Source organism: Garra rufa, chromosome 7 (assembly GCF_049309525.1).
Source record: "Garra rufa chromosome 7, GarRuf1.0, whole genome shotgun sequence".
Taxonomy (NCBI): Eukaryota; Metazoa; Chordata; class Actinopteri; order Cypriniformes; family Cyprinidae; genus Garra; species Garra rufa.
The window spans coordinates 31,612,325-31,636,935 of NC_133367.1; positions in this window are offsets into that span (position 1 = coordinate 31,612,325).

The following is a 24,611-nucleotide window of genomic DNA, read 5'->3' on the forward strand; positions in this document are numbered from 1 at the left end:
GTGCCGAATAAATATTCAAACATGTACTCACCATTTTTTGTGCATTTTAGAAATGTTATGCGAATCTTGGTACTTCCATCCAACAATTTTTATGCAATAACACAAAATTTGCATAAAATATGTGAATGAAAACCTACAGTAACTAATGACAGTTTGCAAGACACTAATCAATGACATTTGATGCTAGTGGTCTCGACCTTCCATGTTTGCATCAGGACAGAATTGAACAATTTTTATTAAAACAGAAATCATTAGCTTATTACACATAGGTGCGATTTTAGCTACACAAGTTCTAGATATACTTCTAACTTGGAAACTTACCAAACCAAGGTTGCAATTTCACTCTAATGAAGTTAAGAAAATCAGGAGGTCATTTGCTCCTGGAGATTTTTGTGCCGAGTGCATCCATTTTTGCTTTTAGCTATTGGTAACCTTCAGTGCTTCACTTCTGTTAGCCTGCTAGCTTTATGATTGGAGGTTCTATTGCTTACGGGTCAAGGCAGCTCTTGAAGCCAATTCACAAAAGATGCAGGTCTCTACCATGAAAGACCAGCATCAAAAAACAGGACTGGCCGTCTGTTTGGCCCCATAAGAACATGGAATATTAATGCCGACCATCTACTTTGGCATCATCATATGAGCCGCGATTGTTTCGTCCTGTGGTTCCGGAAAAGAGAATATGATGTGTAGAGGGCGTAGGTGCTTTGATCCCATCCGTTCCTTTTGCGGCGTCCCTGAACTACCTGAAACTATGAAGCAGGACATAAGCCTTTATGTCCAGCTCCCCTCCCGCACCTTGAGAAGGTTCCTCACATCTTACCCAGACCAAAGACTAAAACGCATGAAACTCCAGACCTCTCAACCTTGCTGTGTTTATGTTGATCAGGTTGGCATAGCAGAGTTTTTTTGGTTGCAGTTTGGGGGAGTGTTGGTGTAAATAATTTGGCGGAAACATCATCCATAATAAAACTCTCACCTGAGGGGAGTGTATCGCCCGAGGCACTGCCCCGTTCTAGCAGCTCGCCCCACCCAAGCTGTGTGCCAGGCCCTGAGAGACTAAGAGACTAAGAGAACTAAGCCTAGAGATCAAAGATGGCTCCGATTAATAGTATCCTGTGGGTGAGGGGTGGCGGGGGCTCTGTGTACGTACAAGTGCGCAGATGAGAAAAACACTTTGCCAGTTGCTATTGAGAAGCCAGTCAGAGGTTAATTAAATGAAGCATGAAAATCCCATGGTGCTTTATGAAAACTACTGGAATTATGGGAACTCAGTGGTCTCAGACCACTGCTCATTCTTCAAACCTTTTGAACAGAGTTGTTGTTTCCACAAAAGAAAAATGTGGATTTTTCACCACATATGTTGCCAAAACCAGACGTTTTATGATCCAAATAAAAAAAAGTCAACAAAATCTAAATCTGCATTGTAATATTGTCTTGTAATATTACAATTTCATACCAAACGTCCTTTATGAAGTCAGTTTATTTGAACGAATCCTAAAACAGAATCAGTTATCAGGTAAATGTGCTGGTAAACCCAAGGCCACACACACAAGGCCAACATATCGAGGCCGTCAAAACATCAAATCCACTGGATCAGCCCTCTTACACTCGTTAAACGTAGTGTCTCCATTTTGCATTTACAAATGAAGCCTGTTAACGGAAATCAAAATCGCATTTACCCACGCCGTTCCACTCCCCACCGCTTTAAGTTAGTGTCTGTTCGCTCTCAACGCAGCCAAACCATTGCAATTTGTCACTGTCAGGGCAGCCCAGGGGGGCTCTTTGTAAAGCTAAGTGTCGATAAAGAGGAGGAGAGACATGAGTTGACCCGGGAGCAGTCACTTGTCTCCTCGAACCCCACCGGCTTGTCGAGAGGACCGATGGCAGTCAGCCGATCACTTCTCACGCTTTTCCGCCAGCCGAAGCGTCTCTATCTTTCCCGCTGTCAGTCTCAGTGTGTTGAATAGGTGCTTGGGCTCTAGCAGGAGCTGAAGGCTTTATCAATGGTTAAATAATTACGACCAAGACATTGATTTCCTCAACAGCAGGAGAGGCGCTGAAGGGTGAACGATGTTCTTGTGGGGTTTAAAGGGGGTAGAGACAATCATAGTGGCTATTTCTGAGATGAACGCTAAGATTTCTGTTAGAGCCGATTCTCCAAGAACATCTTGAGGCATTTTTTACTAACTTTTTTTAACTAGAAATGTTAAAATGGTGTTAAAATGGTGGTAGCTGCTGAAAAATCATTATAAACCTGTATGACTTTGTGCAGATCACAGAAGAATACATTTAAAAAAATGTTTTTAGTCCATATGTAACCCCACCAGGTCCACCTGTTCTATACGAGACTCAAACCCGGGTCAGTGGCACACTAACAAGGAGGCTAAAGACCAGGGGAGTGAGGTTTACATGCACGGGACCTACCAGTTAACTGTTACACCCACCCCACAAAGCTCACTCCCAACCGGGTCACGGCACCAATGTAACTTTCCCAGGGCTTACTTGCACCTGCTCCAAGTGGGACTCGAATCCAGGTCACCAGTGCACTAATAAGGAGGCTAAAATTGCGGCCTCTAGCATAAGTCTCTAGTGCTGGCCTCCAATACACTCACTCCCTTAAACCTCACTCTTATCCGGGTCACGGCACCAATGTAACCCCCTACCCCGGTCCTACTCACACTCGCTCTGAGCGGGACACAAACCTGGGTCACCGGGGCACTAAAAAGGAGGCTAGAGACTGCAGCCTCTAGCATCAGTCACTAGTGCTGGCCTCTGTTACAATTAAGCTGCCTAAAACTCACTCCCATATGGGTCACGGGACCAATGTAACCCCCCAGGTCCTATTCACACCTGCTCTGAGCGGGACTCAAACTCAGGTCATGGAAGGCAGGCGCACTAACAAGGAGGCTAAAGACTACAGCCTTTAGCATGAGTTGCTACTGCTGGCCTCTGTTGCACTCACCCCTCCTAAACCTCACTCCCATCTGGGTCATGGCACCAATGTAACCCCCCCAGATCCTATTCACACCTGCTCTGAGCGGACCTCCCGGGTCTTAGAAGGTGGGCACACTAACAAGAACCCGCCTCACTCCCATCTGGGTCACGGCACCACTGTAACCCCCCGCTCTAACAAGAAGTTGTTTTGGACCCCATTGATTTTCATTGTATGGACAAAAGCTGTTAAGACATTTTTTAAAAGAAATAAAGATGCCAGGGGATAAATAGTTATTTTTTTAGCCATTATGTTTTGAAATAAATCCTAAAATTTAGTTAATATTAAATTCCACATTGAACCAACAGTAAGTTTCTTGATTTAAAAGTGGCTTCTGTGTTTTGTGCATTGCAAAACTATTGACAATTCACCTTTTTTAACATGAATTTCACTAATGTGATAATTCTGTGATGGCATCTAATTATTGTGGACAAAATAGGATTTGCCAAAGAGAAACCAAATATTCAAAAACTTTATATATTAAACTAATTTAACTGAAACTGTCCTTGTCGTATTTTCACATCAACAGTATTTTAAATTAAAATTACTGACATGATTCACATTTTCGACTACTCTTTATTATCGCTGAAATGTAGAGGACACAGGTACAATGTTTTTCCACTCATGGCATCAACACTTGACTACAAGATGGGATGCATCTCAGGTCCCCGAGGCTTAGCTGTGGGGTCTCTTCCAACCACCTCTGAACAACACACCATACAGTCACGGCACGCAGCCATTTCCCCTTTACTCTCACTTTAAAGAAGCAAAAAAAGGCTGTTCCCACATAGGTAAGCTCTAATTAAGCCGGCCCGTCTTGTTTCCTTGATCTAAATCGATACGTCTACCCTTGTGCAAAGAGAGGGGAGATCAGTAATGCATGCGCGAAGGCTCATAACAGGTGCAAATATTCATTTCCTGAAACAGACCAAATAATTTGGAAGTCGGTTGGGATTGATTAACATTCGAGGGCTGGGACGGTTCAATATTTACGCCTTGGAGACCCCAGGCCGGGGCCAAATAATGGTGCATAAAACTGCAGCTATGTCTTAATTAAATGCAAGATAATAGGGGCAGGTTTTTCTTGTGAGCCAAGCAGTTTGGCACTGACGGGTTGTAAGTCATGTGGAAGATGTGAGGCCCGGCTCTAATCAATACACATATAAAGCGAGTGCATGTGTGTGCGGACACCCTTTGAAAACACATTGACGGAGGGATGCACATGTAGAAATTTATTTCCCGTGATTTGTGACAACGCGCGGCAGCTCTTCGCCCGATTTGACCGCTCACTTAAGTTGTTGTTGTCACCAAACATGTTCATTTAGATTTCGCTCAAAGGTGCAAAACCTTCCAATCAGTCCTGAGTGCTCTGATATTTTACAAATCTGGTGGAGAGGAGGAAGTGGGCCCATGCAATGACCCTAATATTTAAGGGTTATTTCTTTTGCCCACTGTCCTTTCATTCCACGCGACAGAAATCAAAAGCCTCACTTCTGGCGCTTCGGCAAGAGGCTCTCTTTGAAACGGCAACCTCATTAGGAGCCTTAAGAGGCTTTCAGACTTTATCAGGCTTTAAAAGCCGCTGATATCTGTGGACACGGCGCAACACGGCGGCAGTGGGCTGGTGCTTTTAAAGGGGAGTGAAAGGATGGCACTTTACCTTTAGCCCCACTAGCTTTTGTCAGTCAGTTCACCGAACTGACGAATTCCGGCCATTCCGCTCTGATTTCGACACTTTGCTTGTGTCGCGGCTGCAATTTGCCTTTTATCTCTTAGCTTTTTGTTCTTTATCTGGTACTACACATTACTTTATGATTAGCTTTAAATTGCAAACAACTTTAAGTGTGATTGGTGATCGTTAGCCATTAGCGTCGTTATCTGAATGTCTACAAACGCTTCAGATAAGTAACATAGGCAGGAATCTACATCTGTGGATTGACTCTTGATAAAGGCGAGATGAACTCTTGTGTATTACTCTTGACAGATGGAGGTTTTGTGTTGTGATTTGTGACAATAAATGTTTGAAAAAAAATAGTTGTTACAAAAAGGGCAATAACAAACGAGTCATAAGGGTCAATTTTTTGAAATTGAGATTTATACATCATCTGAAAGCTGAATAAAGAAGCTTTCAATTGATTGTATGGTTTCTTAGGATAGGACAATATTTGGCCGAGACACAACTATTTGAAAATCTGGAATCTGAGTGTGCAAAAAAAATCTAAATATTGCGAAAATCGCCTTGAAAGTTGTCCAAATGAAGTTCTTAGCAATGCAATGCAATGCAATGCAAATTACTAATCAAAAATTGAGTTTTGATATATTTACGGTAGGAAGAAAATATCTTCATGGTACATGATCTTTACTTAATATCCTAATGATTTTTGGCATTAAAATTTGTATAATTTTTAAGTAAAAATTCGAGAATAAAACCATAATATTATGACATTAAAACTGTTTTATTTTAAGAGAAAAAAAATATGAGATTACATTTTGAGATTAAAGTATCTTAAACTATGTAACATACTAATTTTATTCCCAGAATCTTATATTATTATTATTATTATTGGTCACATGTAATATGCATACATATGTGAAGTTACATTATTAATCACAAAATTATGAGAATAAAACCATAATATTATGACATTAAAATTCTACAATTTTAAAGAAAAGAAACATAAATTATGAGAAAGTTGCATTAAAATAGCTCAAACTTATTATTATTAATGGTCATATGAATATATATGTAAATGTTATTTTAGTATAATTTGATTAATATAGTTTTTATTATGATTAATATTTTGAATTATCTTTTATTTTTACATTTTCATGTAATTTTTAGTATGTTTTAGTAATTGTCCTTTTGTCAAGGTAAAATTACACTTTAATTTGTATAATTTCAATAAATTTATATAAAAAGTTGGGTGTTTTATTTTCTATTTAAATTAACAAAATCGATTTTTAATCATTTTAGTTATTGATAACAACACTGGTATAGATAAAAGAAAGCATAATCATATTATCATATTAACCACAATTCCATGTGAGCCTGAACATTATCAGCAAAACCTCACAGAATCCAGAAGACGATTGCATCTGGCACTAAAAAACCCATCTCAGGCGAAGCGCGCATCCGTGAACTGTTTGTAAAAGTTTTCCCCACTTTCGGAAAGCGCAGACCGGGTGGATTTTCCTTCGACAAACGCTGTGGATGAAGTGATTGAGAATACACTGAGCTATAGGTACTTGTTTTTCTTCTCCGTCTCACAACTCTTGCCTCCGTCCCGTCGGGTTCCTCTCTTCCTCTGCCTCTGCCAGACCCTTATTACAAGCTGTCAGTTTATTGTAAAACATTAGGAAAGCAGAGGGACACTTGCTGTAACTGTCTTATCGATCTGGGGGATAGATTCTGTGATTTAACGCCCAAGCCTCCTATATTTCCACATTTTCAGCCTCCTATTAAAGCCTGTGCTTTCCTTTAGCTATTGATGTATCAACATTAACTGTTACAAGCAACTACAGAAAATCAATGACCAACTTTTATTACCGGCTGCATAACACGCTAGCTGGCTCGCGCTCCAGTACTTAGCAGGCAGGCCGGGCCCGAAACATGCCCCGCTCATGTCAGGTGTTTCCTAAGTGATATCTGCACTGGAAATATCAATCATACCAACTCCGGCTCCTTTCTGCCTGTTTGTGCAGATGCTCGCCCCAGAACGGAGCGCTTGGGTGCCATTTTTATGATACCTGGCCTGCGATGCTACAAGATTCAGCGCTAACAACAACTATCAATATCCGAAACGTTCCGGACTTTTGCATTCGATTTCGCGGCCGCACCTTTAGCAATCTTTAACTAGCGATACCCATATTCATTTCCAAGTATAATGAGCTTGCGCGCTATAAAATAATAATAGCTCGCCGTTTCTGTCTATCACATGAATCGAAAGGGATGCATTTGAAAAGGAACGGCATGGCAAAAACAGATCACCCTTAAAGATTTATGAGACCTGCGGTCCTGCCGGGACAAACATATACAGGCTTTGTTTTTCCGATCAATGGGCTGAAGTTCATTATTCACTCTCACCGCGGCCGTGCTTTGCGTTTTTGTGCATTGTAAAGGGGCCTTGTTGTTGTTGCCTGCGCATATCTGAGGTTTTTTTTTTCAGTTTTTTCTTTTTACGTGACTTGAGGTCTACGGGTGCATTGCTACCCGTGCCAATTAAATTCTGCAATTTCTCAGGACCTGCGGAGAGAGCCCGCTAGCCTGGGACCTTCAATCCAGATGGGGAGACACGAGCCGCTGCCGCGGATGTGATAGGATGTGTCTATTGATCAGGGAGCCGCCAGGTCTTATTTAAACATTGCACACAAACACAGATAAGGGCGTTACACAAGCTCCAACATAAACTCACCCTGTCATTTCTCAATCGATTTCATAGAAAGAGTTCTGTGGCGTGGACATCCATAAAAGTGACCCGGTCGCAGCAGAAGGAAAACACTAAACTCCCATGAGCGCTAGGGCCGAACATACACCACACAGCTGAGCAGACGTGCCCTGTGAAAACAGTGCTGTCTGAATGATTTGTAAGCTGTTTGTGTTCATGTATATTTTATATTTCTATACTGTATTTTTAGATATATATTTTATATTTCTATCATTTCAAGTTTTCAGATGTCATACTGTAAGTATTGCCAAAGGCATAAAACTATAAAAAGACAAAAAAAGTAGCACAGGTATATTTGTAGTGATAGCCAATAATACATTGTATGGGTTCAATAAAGATATTTTTTAAATTTCCTACCATAAATATATCGAAACTTAATTTCTTAAATAGTTGTATCTCAGCTAAATTTTGTCCTATCCTAACAACCCATACAATAGAAACCTTATTAATTCAGCTTTCACGTGTTGTATAAATCTCAATACAATTCCGTCAAAATGTACCCTTATGACTGGTTTTGTGGTCCAGGGTCACCTATATTATACAAAATGTAAATATGTGTATTAATTATAAAAGTGTAAATCATAAAGATATTCATAGAAATGTACACAAAACATTAAGTTTTATTTTATAATAGTTTACAAGTAGTGTTGGAGGTAATGCATTACAAGTATTGTGAGTTACGTAATCAAATGACTTTTTCAAATAACTAGTAAAGTAGCGCATTACGTTTACAAATTTACAATGAAATATCTTAGTATATATGAAATATCTTTTTCAAATAAGACTTTCAAGTCTTGTTAATTTCACTTTTGGTGTACAAGGGCCTTTACAGTTGCTAAAAATATAACTTTATATTTTTTGTCATTAAAAAACAAATAAGCAAGCCTAGTTTAAGTAACGCAAAAGTAACATAATGCGTTATGTTGCATAAAAAGTAACTAAGTAGCACAATTAGTTACTTTTTTATGGAGTAATGCAGTATTGTACTGGATTACTTTTAAAAGTAACTTTCCCTGCTTATAACACTGCTTCAAGTTTAATATACAGTCAGTGAATCATTATTGATATAATTCAATTTATATTGTTTATCATTATTATTATTACTATATAAAATATTTCAGTTTATTTGTATATCGCTATCCAAAAAATATAGCAATCAATGCATTAATAAATATATATTATATTATCAATAATATATCAACAAATCAAAATATATAATGACAAAGTATAATAAAGCTCAATGTATAAATTAATTGTATATCTCAAAACATATATGCATAACACAAAATATAATTTAGTCATAATAATGACTAGCTGACTGTACTTCTTTCATTTTTTACAAAAAAATGTAAAAATAAATTATACAATTGAATTTTGTGTGTGTGTGTGTGTGTGTGTATTTTACAATCACAATAACAGTTACATGCTAACTGTAAAATTGTGTGTAAAGGTACATATATATATATATATATATATATCACTAATTTTTCCAAAAAACTTTGTCCAAATGCGAAACCGGGCAGGTTTCTGTGTCTCTCTTGCCTCCCCTGAGCCCATTGAGTTTTAACAGACGTCCTAAAGCGCGCAGTGAGTTTGTTGGGGGGCAACTGAAAATAAATGGGGAAGAGTCACATAAAGGGGGCGTTATAATTGGATATGATTGGTTATGTCCGGCTGTGATTGATTAATGCGATAAATCCCGCCTCTTGTTTTTGTGCGCGTTACACATTCACAAATCAGTCTGAATAAACAGTATTATATATGTTAGACTGCAAAATGCCACAACTGACCAATTCTAACCATATAGTTAAAATGGTTAAGTATTATTATGCATAAAAACTGTGATTACAATCATTTACGAAAGCAATAGATAACACAGTACTTCATTAAAAGTATGCTAAATATAAAATCGTTCTCACAGATACGTCTTTTAAAGTTGTGACTTCAAGCATGGTGAATATAATGTTGGTGTCAGACATCTGTCAAAATCAGTATCACAAAGACATTCATATGTCCAGTGATCATCCGCAGGGCACGAGAGAGCAGCTAAGCCCTAAAACCGTCCCCTGTAACCGGAGCCCGCTGTTAAACGTGACGGCACAAATGAGCCGACAGGTGCTGCAACCATGTCTCTTGTTCTCCTTTTCATCCACCTCTTCTTTCTCCCCCCATCATTGTATTTAAAGCAACAAAGCCGAGGAATGCCTGATTGGAAAAAATGCCCCATCATCAGTCTTCCTGTAACGTAAACCTGCACGGATGGCGTGGGGCTGGACGGGTGTCACACTACAGGGACAAATATAGAGATGAGAATTCATCTAAACATTGTCTCGCTTGGGGGAGAAGCTTTAACAAGAATGGCAGAAGAGGCGTGAGGTCACTAAGAGACGTGGCCAAGGGCCGAGTGTTGTCTGTCAACAGTGGGAATGCTGGGAAGAGTGGCCGAGTGGGGTGTTGTCTATTCCTGGTGTTTTCCATGCTTGGAAACTGTCTTGTCGTTTAACTATTATGTGTCTGAAGGGTTGCCATTTTTATGACAGTAGGGACAATGCGACTGAGGACAGGAAATGATGGAAGAGAGGAGGGGCTTAACGTGTTGGAGCATGTTTAGGTTTAGGGTGATAGAGTTACCTTCGCTATTCTTCATGTTCAAATTCAAACTCTTGTTGTGCCATGCCAGTAAATGACCTGAAAGAATAAAATAAAGAGTAGTAGATATATTAGTAGCATATAATAGTAGTAGCATATATTCTGCACATATTTTGGTCAGAGATGATCTTTTTCTCATTAGCGGGGAACTAAATCATTTATCATCCAGCAGTTATTTGGGAATTAAAAATATGCTTCATTTTATGTATTTAATCTCTGCACGCTTCACATCTTATGATGATATTTTATTACTTTTATCCTTCTTGCCAGTAGTTAAGCTAAAGCTCCACAAATTAGCTTAGCTTTGACAGGAAGCTTACAAACACGTCATGTAACGTTACCCTCGAGGTAAAGGAGACTGCAGCTTCTAAGCGGAATGAATTAAGCCAGAATTCAAACTCACATCTATCAAAATATAGAAGCAGCGTTAGTTTGCGTGTAAGGGAAAGACAAAAACTGAGAAAAAACAGCACTGTTTAGGTCATCTCATGCAATGCATGCAAACACTACGATGGTCAAATATGAATATTAAAAAAAAATATGAAGAAAGTGGCCATATAAAAGGAGGAAAAATCATGCTATGGGTTAACTGTCCTTCACTCAGGAAATATACATCCCCAGGCACTGTGCTGAATTATTAATTCAAATTTGTAAAAAAAAAAAAAAAGGGATAGAGGGGGAAAAAGAGAGAGATATTGATGGAGGCTTGGCTTTAATGACCTCATTAGGTGTGTGGTTTCCACTATGGGCAGGATCTGGACTGCAGGTAGAGTTTTGGGGGGATACTTGACCCCTGAATGATTTTCTGTCACTTTATTATAAACAAGACGAGCTCAACGCGCCTCTCCATTCTGCGCATGCAATCAACTGGCACGAAAACGTGTTGAATGCAAATATAAAGACGCTCAGAGGTGATCGTGATAAGATAAAGATGGACAGGAAGGAGTCGAGAGAGTCTCAGAAGTCTGTTTGGCTGTTCAGAAAAGAACCGCCTATGAAAATTATGGTTTTCCAGACACTTTTTCAAGAAATGTGATAGACTGAGGACAGACAGACAGATAAATAGATAGATTGATTGATAGATGGATGGATGGATGGATGGATGGATAGATAGATGGATAGATAGACGTACAGGCATAGATAACTGATAGATAGATAGATAGATAGATAGATAGATAGATAGATAGATAGATAGATAGATAGATAGATAGATAGATAGATAGATAGATAGATAGATAGATAGATAGATAGATAGATAAAAGGTAGACAGACTGAAGACAGACAGATGGATAGATAGACGGACAGACATAGATAGCTAAAAGTTAGACAGACTGAGGACAGACAGACAGATAATTAGATGGATGGATGGATGGATGGATAGATACTCAGCTAACTGTTGATAAAGCCATTTCATTTATTACCTTCCAAACACAGAGAGTTTTATTGTGATCATTATCGTGGGTTCAGCCCACACCCTGAACCTGCGAGCTCCTGACAGTGATTGCGCCAACAGATAAGCAGATGTAAATATATTTTCCCTCACCTTAAGAGCAGGCAGAGTGCCTTTCAGCTAGCATTTGTAACAAGAAACGTTTGCCCCAGCTTCTCGTGTTTATTTCATCACACCTAAGGCGTTTTATACCCTCCCTCCCCGCATCAAGTGCGCGGCATCAAAACCATCCTTGGGCGACGGGGACGTCTCTTCTACCTGCTATGACGGGCTTACATTTGACTTAATATATCCCCAACTGTACTTAGTCCTGTTTAATTCCCTTTCATAGCGGTCAGAGGTGACCGGGGACGAGCAGATTGAGCCCTTCACGTCCCTCCTGGCTTTGCGTGGCTTAGTCAGGAAGAACAAACCTCAGAGAAACAAGTGATGAGCTCATTGATATGCGGCGATAAAGAGAACCAAGTTTGGACGGATCACTGTTGCATCCATAAGCTCTCAAAATATAAAACGCAAAAGTAAAACAACGTTGAGTAAATATTATCACCAGTGACCAGGTGGACATTGGCCACGAGCAGAGCTTCAGGGGCCCGATCAGATGAAAAACGGTGTTTGGAGGTCAGCGGAGTTCATGCACCGCCCCACTTCCTGATTGGTGCGAATCTGGGAAAAGTTAATGATGAATAAAGATGAAATTTTGACATGCTTGACTGACTATATGATTACAGCATGCTGTAAAGCCAAAGGAAGGGAGATGTTCTGCCCTTTGAAACTCTTTGTACACACACTCGACACAGTCATAAACTTTTACAAATATACAATACTGTCCTGAGCTGCCTTGCTTTTAAACAATATTGTTTCTGATTAGCTTCCAAAAGGAAGTCATTCATTACACTGACATCTGCCTGCTAGAAATGTCAATGGATTTATCATTTGCCTTTCAAATTTGGTATTATGATTTAATTGCTCATTGACTAAACTATTAGCAGTGAAATTCTGAAATTTCATATCCTTGTATATCTTCATTTGCATTATGCATACTAACAAATTGCAATCAATATGCCATTACTGTAGCGAGCTGACCAACAAGTTTGTGTTTGGCGAGCGCGGTCCTGCTATATTTGTGCATCCATGTCAGTATGAAGCTCATGAGGGCTTTGGGGGGTTGCTGGCATGATTTTCTCGTGGAATGATCTTTTTTCACTTAGAAAATCCTTTCTAATTAAAAAGCATCCCAGCATATCACGAGGCGAGGGGTGGTGCTGGGGGTGTCTGCGAGTGGATATGTGGGGTCGTCTAGCATGAGCGCTAGTCAAATGAACAATGTATTCCTCAGGACCTAAGGGTTTAGAGGCAGGCTACATCCCGGCCCTAGTGCACACTAAGGCTGTTTCATGAAAAAAAAAAAAAAAGAGAAAAAGTTGATAATTAGTCCCACAGTGGCTAAATGTTGAGATAGAAAATAAGAGTGCTTACCATGCGATGCTTCAACCTGACTGGATAACTGCTGCTTGTACGTTTTTCCTGCTTTTTTTTCAGTATCTGTCAGCAGGGCATGATTAAGCGTTTCTTGTCGTGGATAAATTAAACAAACACGTTAATTCTCTGCTCACAACCTGCCTCTCTTGCTCGAGGCGGAAGAGATCAAGCCATTGTCATCGATCAGTCGACTCTTTTAACCCCTCCCCGTGCTTTGGGTTTTCATGTTCAAACGCAGCCCCACAATAATTAGCAATTAAAATTGGACTTTTTGTTGTAATGACTTTCTTTAATTAGTGTGGAAAAATAAAAGAGCCGCAACTCACTCGCAGAAATTTGGAACAAGAAATCAAAGTAACAACATTTGGAAAGTCAGCAAATTGATTCATTCAGTTAAGAAAATTGTTCTGATAGAGATGGACAGACAGACAGACAGACAGACAGACAGACAGACAGACAGACAGACAGACAGACAGACAGACAGACAGACAGATAGATAGATAGATAGATAGATAGATAGATAGATAGATAGATAGATAGATAGATAGATAGATAGATAGGCTTCCTTAATATCTCGCCCTCAAAAACAACTTGACTGACAGGTCTGTGGACCACATTGTTTGTTTACCGCTTTTCGCGAGGGCTAAAATAACCCGTCTGGTGCTGGAGATTTGTAATTGGTCATCTTCTGGTTAACCCCTCCCCCTTCCTCATCCTGATTGTGCCTGCTGGTGTCACCCAGGGGTCAAACATCCTCACCAGTGCTGCTGTGAAGGACTCACGGCTTGTTCTACAGACCTCATTACATTGCTGATGGAGTCACTTCCCCCTACACCCCCTCTTTTTTTTGTCGGCCGAGGCGGTCTCGATTATTTTTAGGGGAAAAGAGAGCAGGCAGAGAAGTGTCAGCTGGCTCATTAGATATGGCTGGGTGGGTCCGAGTGCTCTCACAATCGTTCGGACCCCAGCAGTCTCCATTACAGCGGGATGACCACGCTCCCGTTCAACCCCAGGTCAAAGGGATAAATAAAAGATCACATGAGGTGGCCCCTCAAACCCTGATTAAATAGAGCCACACGCCAGGGATTCATTAGCAGCTCCTGCTGCCACAGAGCCATCCACACCCTTCATCTGAAACATAAGAACACATGCAGCTCGCCGCAACACATTAACACGCCGTAAATTAAAGACGTGACAAGGAAAACGTAGAGCGTAAACGTCTGATGAAAAACTAGATCCCTGGAGATCCGTTTCTCCCAAATTAATTCACTTTCCCAGCAAAATCTCCAGAGGTTTTTGAGCATGGAATAAAATATATATGCTACTGTTCAAAAGTCTGAAATAATTGAAATTTATTTTGATCACGTGACACTGAAGACTGAAGTAATGATGCTGAAAATTACCGATCTGCTAAGCTTTAACTCTGCAACCACTAAACTCGGGTCAGACCCTCTGACTGTTCTTTAGTTAATTGCTCCATCTTTTCTAACTGATCCGGCTTACAGTTTTTGAAAACCAGACCATCAAAACCACCAAAACCCCATAGACTTCCATTGAGAGGATCAAAACTTTTGTCTCCCATAGACTTTCATTGAGGCTTTTGTATAATAAGACTAATAGTTTCCATTCTAGCTAATATTACTAATCTATCTATTTATTGAATTCATGTTAAACAGCAAATGCTAATTCATGCTAAGTCATGTTAACAACATACTAATTTGGTTAATCACACCAGCAACATGCTAAAAAATGCTAGCAACATGCTACAATATGCTGGCATCGCACTACTACTAGTAACATTAAATCAATTTAGCAAAATGCTTAAATAAGCTAGCATTACACTATTATTTGCTATCAAAATGCTAGCATCACACTACTGTGCTAACATGCTAAATCATGCTAGCAACATTCTAAAATACCTTAGCATCACATTACTATGCTGGCAACATGATAAATCATGCTAGCAGTGTGCTAATCACGTTAGCAACATGGTAAATCATGTTTACAGAATGCGAACAACTTTCTAAATCAAGCTAGCAACATGCTAATCGTACTAGCAATCTTAAATCATGTTAGCAAATGTTAAATCATGCTAACAACATGTTTAATTATGCCGACATGCTAAAAATGTGCTAAACCATGTTGGCAACACACTAATCATGCTAACAACATGCTACCCATCTTAAATAATGCTAATAACATGCTAAACATTTCTAAAACATGGTAGCAAAATGCAAATCATGTTAAATAATGTAAAAAACATACTAAAAACGGCTAAATAATGGTAGCAATATGCTAACCATGCTAACAACATGTTAGAAATGTGCTAAATCACATTTGCAACATGCTAGCAACATTCTAATCATGTTAAAAACTAGTAATTGTAATATGTAATAGTAATATGTTAATCATATTAGAAACATGCTAATCATTGCTGGAAACATGTTGACAACATGTTAATAATGTCAGCAAAATGTTAAAATGTTAGCAATGTGCTAATCATGTTAGCAACATGGTACATTATGTTAACAGCATACTAGCAACTTTCTAAATCATGCTAACAACACGCTAATCATACTAACATGGTAAATCATGTTAGCTCATGTTAAATCATGCTAACAACACGCTACCCATCTTAAACAACGCTAACAACATGCAAAAAATTTGCTAAAACATGGTAGCAAAATGTGCTAACAACATGCTAATCAGTGTTAAAAACATGCTACAAATGGCTAAATCATGGTAGCAACATGCTAACCATGTTAAAAACATGCTAATCATATTAGAAAATGTTAAACATGTTACAGAACACACTAGCAACTTTTTTTTTTTTTTTTTTTTTTTTTAAAGATTTATTTTTGGCGTTTTTGCCTTTATTTTGATAGGACAGATCGGAATTGACAGGAAGCGAAGTGGGAGAGAGATGGGGGGCGGGGGCGGGATAGGTCCTCGAGTCGGGATTCGAACACGGGACGCCCGGAGCTCGACGGCGCTGTATGTCGACACGCTGCCCACAAGGCTATCGGCGCCGACACACACTAGCAACTTGCTAACAATGTTAACAATGTGTTAAATCATGCTAGAAGGATGCTACTCATGCTAAAAACACTAATTTTTTATAACATTTTTGCTAACAACATGTTAATCATGTTCAGTAATGTTAACAAAATGCTACACATTTGTTAAATCATGGCAAAATTCTAACTATGCTAACAACATGCTAATCATATTAGAAATATGTCATCAACATGTTAAACATGTTAAAAACATGCTAGCAACTTGCTAACAATGCTTAACAATGTGTTAAATTATGCTAGAAAGATGCTACTCATGCTAAAAACATTACAAAATGTTTTAACATTTTTGCTAACAACATGCTAATCATGTTAAGTAATGTTAACAAAATGCTACAAATTTGCTAAATCATGGCAGCAACATGCTAATCATGCTAACTACAAGCTAACCATGTTAAATATGTAGAAATATGTTATCAACATGTTAAACCTGTTAAAAACATACTAGCAACCCTGGTGAAAAAAAACAGCTAAAACCAGCCTAGGCTGGTTGGCTGGTCTTAGCTGGTTTAATCTGGAAGTGGCTGGTTTTAGCTGGTCTCCCAGCTAAGACCAGCTAAGACCAGCCTGACCAGCTAAGACCAGCTAAGACCAGCCTGACCAGCTAAGACCAGCTAAGACCAGCCTGACCAGCTAAGACCAGCCTGACCAGCTAAGACCAGCTAAGACCAGCCTGACCAGCTAAGACCAGCTAAGACCAGCCTGACCAGCTAAGACCAGTCTGACCAGCTAAGACCAGCTAAGACCAGCCTGACCAGCTAAGACCAGCTAAGACCAGCCTGACCAGCTAAGACCAGCTAAGACCAGCCTGACCAGCTAAGACCAGCCTGACCAGCTAAGACCAGCTAAGACCAGCCTGACCAGCTAAGACCAGCCTGACCAGCTAAGACCAGCTAAGACCAGCTAAGACCAGCCTGACCAGCTAAGACCAGCTAAGACCAGCCTGACCAGCTAAGACCAGCCTGACCAGCTAAGACCAGCCTGACCAGCTAAGACCAGCTAAGACCAGCCTGACCAGCTAAGACCAGCCTGACCAGCTAAGACCAGTCTGACCAGCTAAGACCAGCTAAGACCAGCCTGACCAGCTAAGACCAGCTAAGACCAGCCTGACCAGCTAAGACCAGCTAAGACCAGCCTGACCAGCTAAGACCAGCCTGACCAGCTAAGACCAGCTAAGACCAGCCTGACCAGCTAAGACCAGCTAAGACCAGCCTGACCAGCTAAGACCAGTCTGACCAGCTAAGACCAGCTAAGACCAGCCTGACCAGCTAAGACCAGCTAAGACCAGCCTGACCAGCTAAGACCAGCTAAGACCAGCCTGACCAGCTAAGACCAGCCTGACCAGCTAAGACCAGCTAAGACCAGCCTGACCAGCTAAGACCAGCCTGACCAGCTAAGACCAGCTAAGACCAGCTAAGACCAGCCTGACCAGCTAAGACCAGCTAAGACCAGCCTGACCAGCTAAGACCAGCCTGACCAGCTAAGACCAGCCTGACCAGCTAAGACCAGCCTGACCAGCTAAGACCAGCCTGACCAGCTAAGACCAGTCTGACCAGCTAAGACCAGCTAAGACCAGCCTGACCAGCTAAGACCAGCCTGACCAGCTAAGACCAGCCTGACCAGCTAAGACCAGCTAAGACCAGCCTGACCAGCTAAGACCAGTCTGACCAGCTAAGACCAGCCTGACCAGCTAAGACCAGCTAAGACCAGCCTGACCAGCTAAGACCAGCCTGACCAGCCTGACCAGCTAAGACCAGCCTGACCAGCCTGACCAGCTAAGACCAGCCTGACCAGCTAAGACCAGCTAAGACCAGCCTGACCAGCTAAGACCAGCTAAGACCAGCCTGACCAGCTAAGACCAGCCTGACCAGCTAAGACCAGCCTGACCAGCTAAGACCAGCCTGACCAGCTAAGACCAGCTAAGACCAGCCTGACCAGCTAAGACCAGCTAAGACCAGCCTGACCAGCTAAGACCAGCCTGACCAGCCTGGCCAGGCTGGAAAAGTGGACAAAACCCCTCTAAAACCAGCCTGCCTTCCAGCTATGACCAGCTAAAACCAGCCAACCAGCCTAGGCTGGTTTTAGCTGTTTTTTTTTTTCACCAGGGAACTTGCTAACAATGTTAACAATGTGTTAAAAACCTGAAAAAAAAAATGCTAAAAACCTTCTAGCTACTCATGCTAAAAACAGTCTAGCAACATGCTAATCATGATACAAACATGATATCAACATCTAATTTATCTAAACTTTCAAACTTCAAGCTTTTACAACAGTCAAGGGTTTTTCAAGCCAACTTCAAACTTTTTTAAATTTGAGAATTTTTTACAATATTACTGTATTTTTAATCAAATAAGTGCAGGCTTGGTGAGCATAAGGGACTGGTTGTCTGATTCTGATTCTCAAAACATAAAAAAACACATTTCAGTAACCAAAAATGTGTCTTTATCTCATCTTTCCTCAGACGTCAAGAACCTGGAGAACTTCCACCTGGTGGAGAGCGTCCAGGAACAGGTCAACGCGGCGCTGCTGGACTACGTGATGTGCAACTACCCTCAGCAGACGGACAAGTTCGGCCAGCTGCTGCTGCGGCTGCCGGAGATCCGGGCCATCAGCCTGCAGGCCGAGGAGTATCTGTACTACAAACACCTGAACGGTGACGTGCCCTGTAACAATCTACTAATAGAGATGCTGCACGCCAAACGTGCCTGAGGAGCCTTTCGTCTCGACACATCGCACGCACCGCTCCCAGCACCACCTCAGTCCAGCGTCATCACCAGACATAGCCTTCCGACGACCAAACGCGCGGCAGACGCGCACCGACCGCATGGGTTTGCGCTGAGACTCGGATCTGAAAACCCAAACGCGAGGGTTTTGGCTCGAAGGGCATTTCTGGTCAAGAAATGAAGGAATCAGAGACCTCTAGGCTGCGGATTTGTCATAGTATTGTGGAAACCATGACTGTCAGTCGTTATTTGTTCTGTGTGCAGCTGATCGAAACGTCCACCTTACACTCAGACTTCTTGAGGTGGCGGGTTTTAAGATTACCGGGAAAGGAACTGGGCGCTCTTTCAAGACTGGTTTGCCAGCGTTGACCCAAAGTTTCCATTAGGACCTGGCCATGTGGCCTTCCTCTGTCTGTTTTAAGGCACACAAGCTGGGCCCGAGCCAGTAGCGGAGGTAAGATGGACAACCAGCCATTTCCCACATCTGCGCCAACCAAGACTTTATTCCAAACACCTCACCAAAAAAAATGACGCAACTTTCTCTTTTCAAATGGGCAGCCATTTTTTCTTCTTTGTCACTCTGAGGCTGCTTTACCTATTTTTTTTCTCCAAAAGTGGGAAAGGATGAATGTCACAAAAACCTGTCGAGAACGCGTCCGGGTCATATTTAATCTCAAAATCTTAAGAAAGAACTGAGAAATTATTGATGTCCAGTAGTAGGGGAAAAAATGGTTAAATTATTTATTATGCAAAGTCAATTGAAATAATGAATTCTGAATAAAAAGTAATTCATAATACGAAATGAATTTTGTTGGAAAAATGTGCTAAATGCTGTCATAATTAAAATAATTTCTATTCAAAATTAATTCTGGAGCTGCTAAATTGTCATGATAATTAATAAACATTGCACAATAAAACAGAATTTTGCAAATAAAATGCAAATTAAAAAGAATTTTAGAATTGGAAATGTGTTAAATTGTCATAAAAATGAGAATGAATAATTATTAACTATTTTATTGTTAAAATAATTCATATTAAAAATGAATTTTAGAGTTAAATGTCTTAAATTGTCATGACAATTTGGAAAAAAATAATAATACATAATTCATAGTACAACAATTTGGGTTGTAAAAATGTGAAATTGTCATGAAAAGAATATATAATTATTAACAATTTTTTTATTAGGTTAATGAAAATAATTTAATGTGCTAAATTGCCATGACAATTTTTTTTTACCATTTAACAGTTTGCAATAAAAACATTTTAGAAATAAAATGCTAATTTATCATAAAAGTACATTTTTATTATTAATTTAAATAATTCATATTAAAAGAATTTTGGTTGTAAAAATGCTAAATTGTCATGAAAATAAGAATGGATAATTATTAACAATTTTATTATTCATTTAATAAAAAATAATTTATATTTTAAAAATTCATTTTTGAGTTAAATGTGCTAAATTGTCATGTCAATTCACAATAAAAAAATGAATTTTGGGAATAAAATGCCAAATTGTCATAAAAGTAAGAATTAATAATCATGAACAGTTTTATTATGAATTGAACTAAAATAATTCATATTAAAAAGAATTTTGGATGGAAATGTGCTAAATTATCTTAATATATTTTAAAAAATGAATTCACAATTTATAACAAAAAAAAAATTGGTTGTAAAAATGCTAAATTGTCATGAAAATAAGAATGGATAATTATTAACAGTTATATTATGCATTTAATGAAAATATTTTTTATAAAAAAAATATTTTAGAGTTAAATGTGTTAAATTGTCATGACAATTTAGAAAAATGAAACAATACACAATAAAACTGAATTTTGGGAATAAAATGCCAAATTGTCATTAAAGTAAGAATTAATAATCATGAACAGTTTTATTATGAATTGAATTAAAATAATTCATATTAAAAAAGAATTTTGGAGGCAAATGTGCTAAATTGTCACCGCATACAAAAATGTCTTAAATACATAATTCATAAAATTATTTTGGTTGTAAAAATGCTAAATTTTTCATGAAAATAAGAATGCAATTATTGTTAAATTTATATAATTCATTCTAAAAATTAATTTTGGAGCTAAATTGTCATGACAATTAATAAAAATGTAACAATTCACAATAAGACAGAATTGTCATAAAAGTAAAAATAAATTTTGGTGGAAAATAATTTGCCAAAATTGTCACTTTTGGTTGTAAAAATACTAAATTGACATTAGTAATGATTAACAATTTAGTTAGTTTAATAAAAATAAGCCATATAACATGAATTATGGAGGGAAATGTGCTAAATTCTCAACAACAACAACAACAACAACAAAAAAATTACAATTTGCAGTAAAATAGAATTTTGGGAATAAAACGCTAAATAAAAGGAAGAATTAATAACCACTAACAATTTTAATATCAAATGAATTAAAATAATTCATATTAAAAGAAAACATTTAAAAGACAATTCACAATAAACTAAAATTTGAGAGTAAAAATGCAGGATTGTCATGGAAATAGGAATTAATAATTATTAACAGTTACCAAAACATAAGAACTGAAAATAATTTCAAAATAATTTCTCATTCTTTGATTTGTGGGATGCAGTGTGACCTGGAAAATCCACCCTCAAAAAGACTCAAAAACATTTACCTCAAAACACACCTTTTTCATTTACTGGTGTAGTTTTTTCCTGCTCAGAACATTTTGCAGTTTGCTCATCAACAAATGTGAATGCGAATAAAGTGCAGTCTCAGAGCCAGTGTGAAGAAATAGCGCCTCCGTCAACACAAGACCAAAGCCTGCAGAGATCAAAATAGACAGAAAGGAAAAAAAAAAAAAACAACAACCTTAACTATCAGTATTAATAATTTGTGATGTCACAGTCATGTGAGTCTTGCCTTATTTCATTTCCATGCTAGCTAACCGTGCTGATGTGAATTACGATATGTAAAATAAAAAGTACATATATATAAAGTATTAATGTTATACAATTGAAAAGAAATAAGAGGTGTTTACATTCATGTGGTCATGTGGGAGATAACTGTGATGCGTTCAATTGCAAAGCAATGATTTCATATAAAAACGACACAAAAACGTTCAGAAAAGATTATATTCCTCTCGTTTGCTTTATAGGTGTGTACAGTTTTCATCTTTCTTAACCAGTACTTAATTATGTCGTGAGACACTAAATCGGAGAGGAATCTCACTTAAAACTGAGTTTCGAAATGTTTCTCTCTCTTTCTTTCGTTTCTTTTTTTTTTTGTAATTGTGCTGGCTTATTTCTGTGGACATCTGTTTTTACGTTCTACGTTTGAAATGTACGTCACTGGTTAAGCTTAATTTATTGTTTTGGTTTCATCCATGTGTTCCTGCACAGTGGGGTGGGGTCATGACTAAATGTATTTGTTTACTGTAGCACGTTTTTAAACATGTAGATACGAGATGCAGTTACGGAGTGATTGACATTAAACAACCATCGGTCCTGCCACTGTAAAATACCAAGAGCTGTACTGAAGTGATCCGGTGTGACTGACTGCTGCATCTTTTCTATCTGAATGTTTTCATGATAGCGTCTGTGTTCTATACCAAAGACAGCGTCTGTCCTTCACTTGTACATTACCTGTTTGCTTCACAATGAACGGATGAGAGCTTTGATACTTGGGGACTGCCGTTGTTTTTCCTGAACGCTTCATTTGACTGTGTTATATAAACTTGGTGTCAGTGTCAACATGAAATCCAAACTGATCCAATTTACTTCCATGTCTGTCAACTGGTGTCACCTAGGGCAGAAAATGTTATGTTATAGCCAATGTTATTCGGTTAAAAAGCTAAACAAAAACCAAATAAAAGCAGTAAATGAATCAAAATTAAGAATATTTGCAAATGATGAAATCGATAGAAAGCAAAGTACAAGCAAATATAAATAGAAAGCTGAACAAAGCAAACCAATACAAGTAGGAAGCAAAGCAAAACAAAACAAAACAAAAAAGTGAAAGAAATGACAATAAAACCAAGCGAAACAGCAAAAGCAGAGGAAAGGGGAAAAAAAACAAGCAAAACAAAAAAACTAAACAAAAAGCAAAGCGAAACGACAAAAGCTAATGGACGCAAACCAAAAACAAAGGAAAGGCAAAACAAGCAAAACTGAAGCGAAAAAAAAAAACAAGCAAAACAAAAGCAGTAAATTAAATCAAATTCAGACTAATATAACAAACAATACTGTAATAATTACAAAGAAACAAAAGCAAATTTAAGCAAAACAAAAAAGCTAAGTGAAGCAAAACAAATCTAATTGAAACAAAACATAAACAGAGGAAAGGGAAACAAAACAAAAGCAGTAAATGAATCAAAATTAAGAATAATTGCAAATGATGAAACTGATAGAAAGCAAAGCAAAAGCAAATTAAAGCAAAACAAAAAAGCAGAGGAAGGGAAAGCTGAACAAAGCAAACCAATACAAGTATGAAGCAAATAAAACCAAGCGAAACAAAAGCAAATGGAAACAAAACAAAAAGCAAAGCGAAACAGCAAAAGCTAATGGAAGTAAACCAAAAAGAGGAAAGGAAAACAAAAAAAAAAAAACAAGCAAAACGAAATCAGTAACTCAAATAAAATTAAGATTAATATAATAAACAATACTGTGATAATTGCAAATGATAATGGATTTTATTCAAAAAGCAAAGTAAAAACAAATTGAAGCAAAACAAAAAAGCAGAGGAAGGGAAAGCTGAATAAAGCAAAACAATACAAGTTGGAAGCAAAACAAAACAAAACGCAAGTAGAAGAAAGGCCAATAAAACCAAGCAAAACTGAAAACAAAAGCAAAGGGAAACAACAAAAGCTAATGGATGCAAAAGGAAAGGCAAAACTAAAGCGAAACAAAAAAAAAACAAGCAAAACAAAAGCAGTAAATTAAATAAATTAAGACTAATATAATAAACGATAATGTAATAATTACAAAGAAACAAAAGCTGAAGCAAAACAAAATGAAAAAATATAAACAGAGGAAAGGAAAGCAAAATAAAACACAAAACAAAAGCAGTAAATTACTCAAAATGAAGAATAATTGCAAATGATGAAATTGATAGAAAGCAAAGTAAAAGCAAATTGAAGCAAAACAAAAAAGCAGAGGAAGGGAAAGCTGAACAAAGCAAACCAATACAAGTAGGAAGCAAAGCAAAACAAAACAAAAGTGAAAGAAAGGACAATAAAACCAAGCGAAACTGAAAACAACAGCAAATGGAAACTAAACAAAAAACTAAACAAAAAGCAAAGCAAAGTGACAAAAGCTAATGGACGCAAACCAAAAACAGAGGAAAGGAAAACAAAAAACCAAGTGAAACAAAAGCAGTAAATTAAATAAAATTAAGACTAGTATAATAAATTATAATATAATATTTACAAATGATAATGATAGTTTTTATTTTAAAAACAAAGCAAAAGCAAATTGAAGAAAAACTAAATAAACAGCGAAACAAAACAAAAATCAAATTGAAGCAAAACAAAAAAGCAGAGAAAGGAAAAGCTGAACAAAGCAAAAAAATACAAGTAGGAAGCAAAGCAAATAAAGGAAAGCAAAGCGAAACAAAACAAAACAAGAGCGAAAGGAAGGTAAACAAAACAACCAAGCAAAAGATATAGTAAAAAGCAAAACAACAAAACAAATCAGCAAATTTAAGTAAAATAACAAAAAAACAAATTGAAGCAAAACTTAATGAAACAAAGAGCAAATTCAAGCAAAACTAAATAAAAAGCAAAACAACAAAATAGCAAATTGAAGCAGAACAAAAAAGCAGAGAA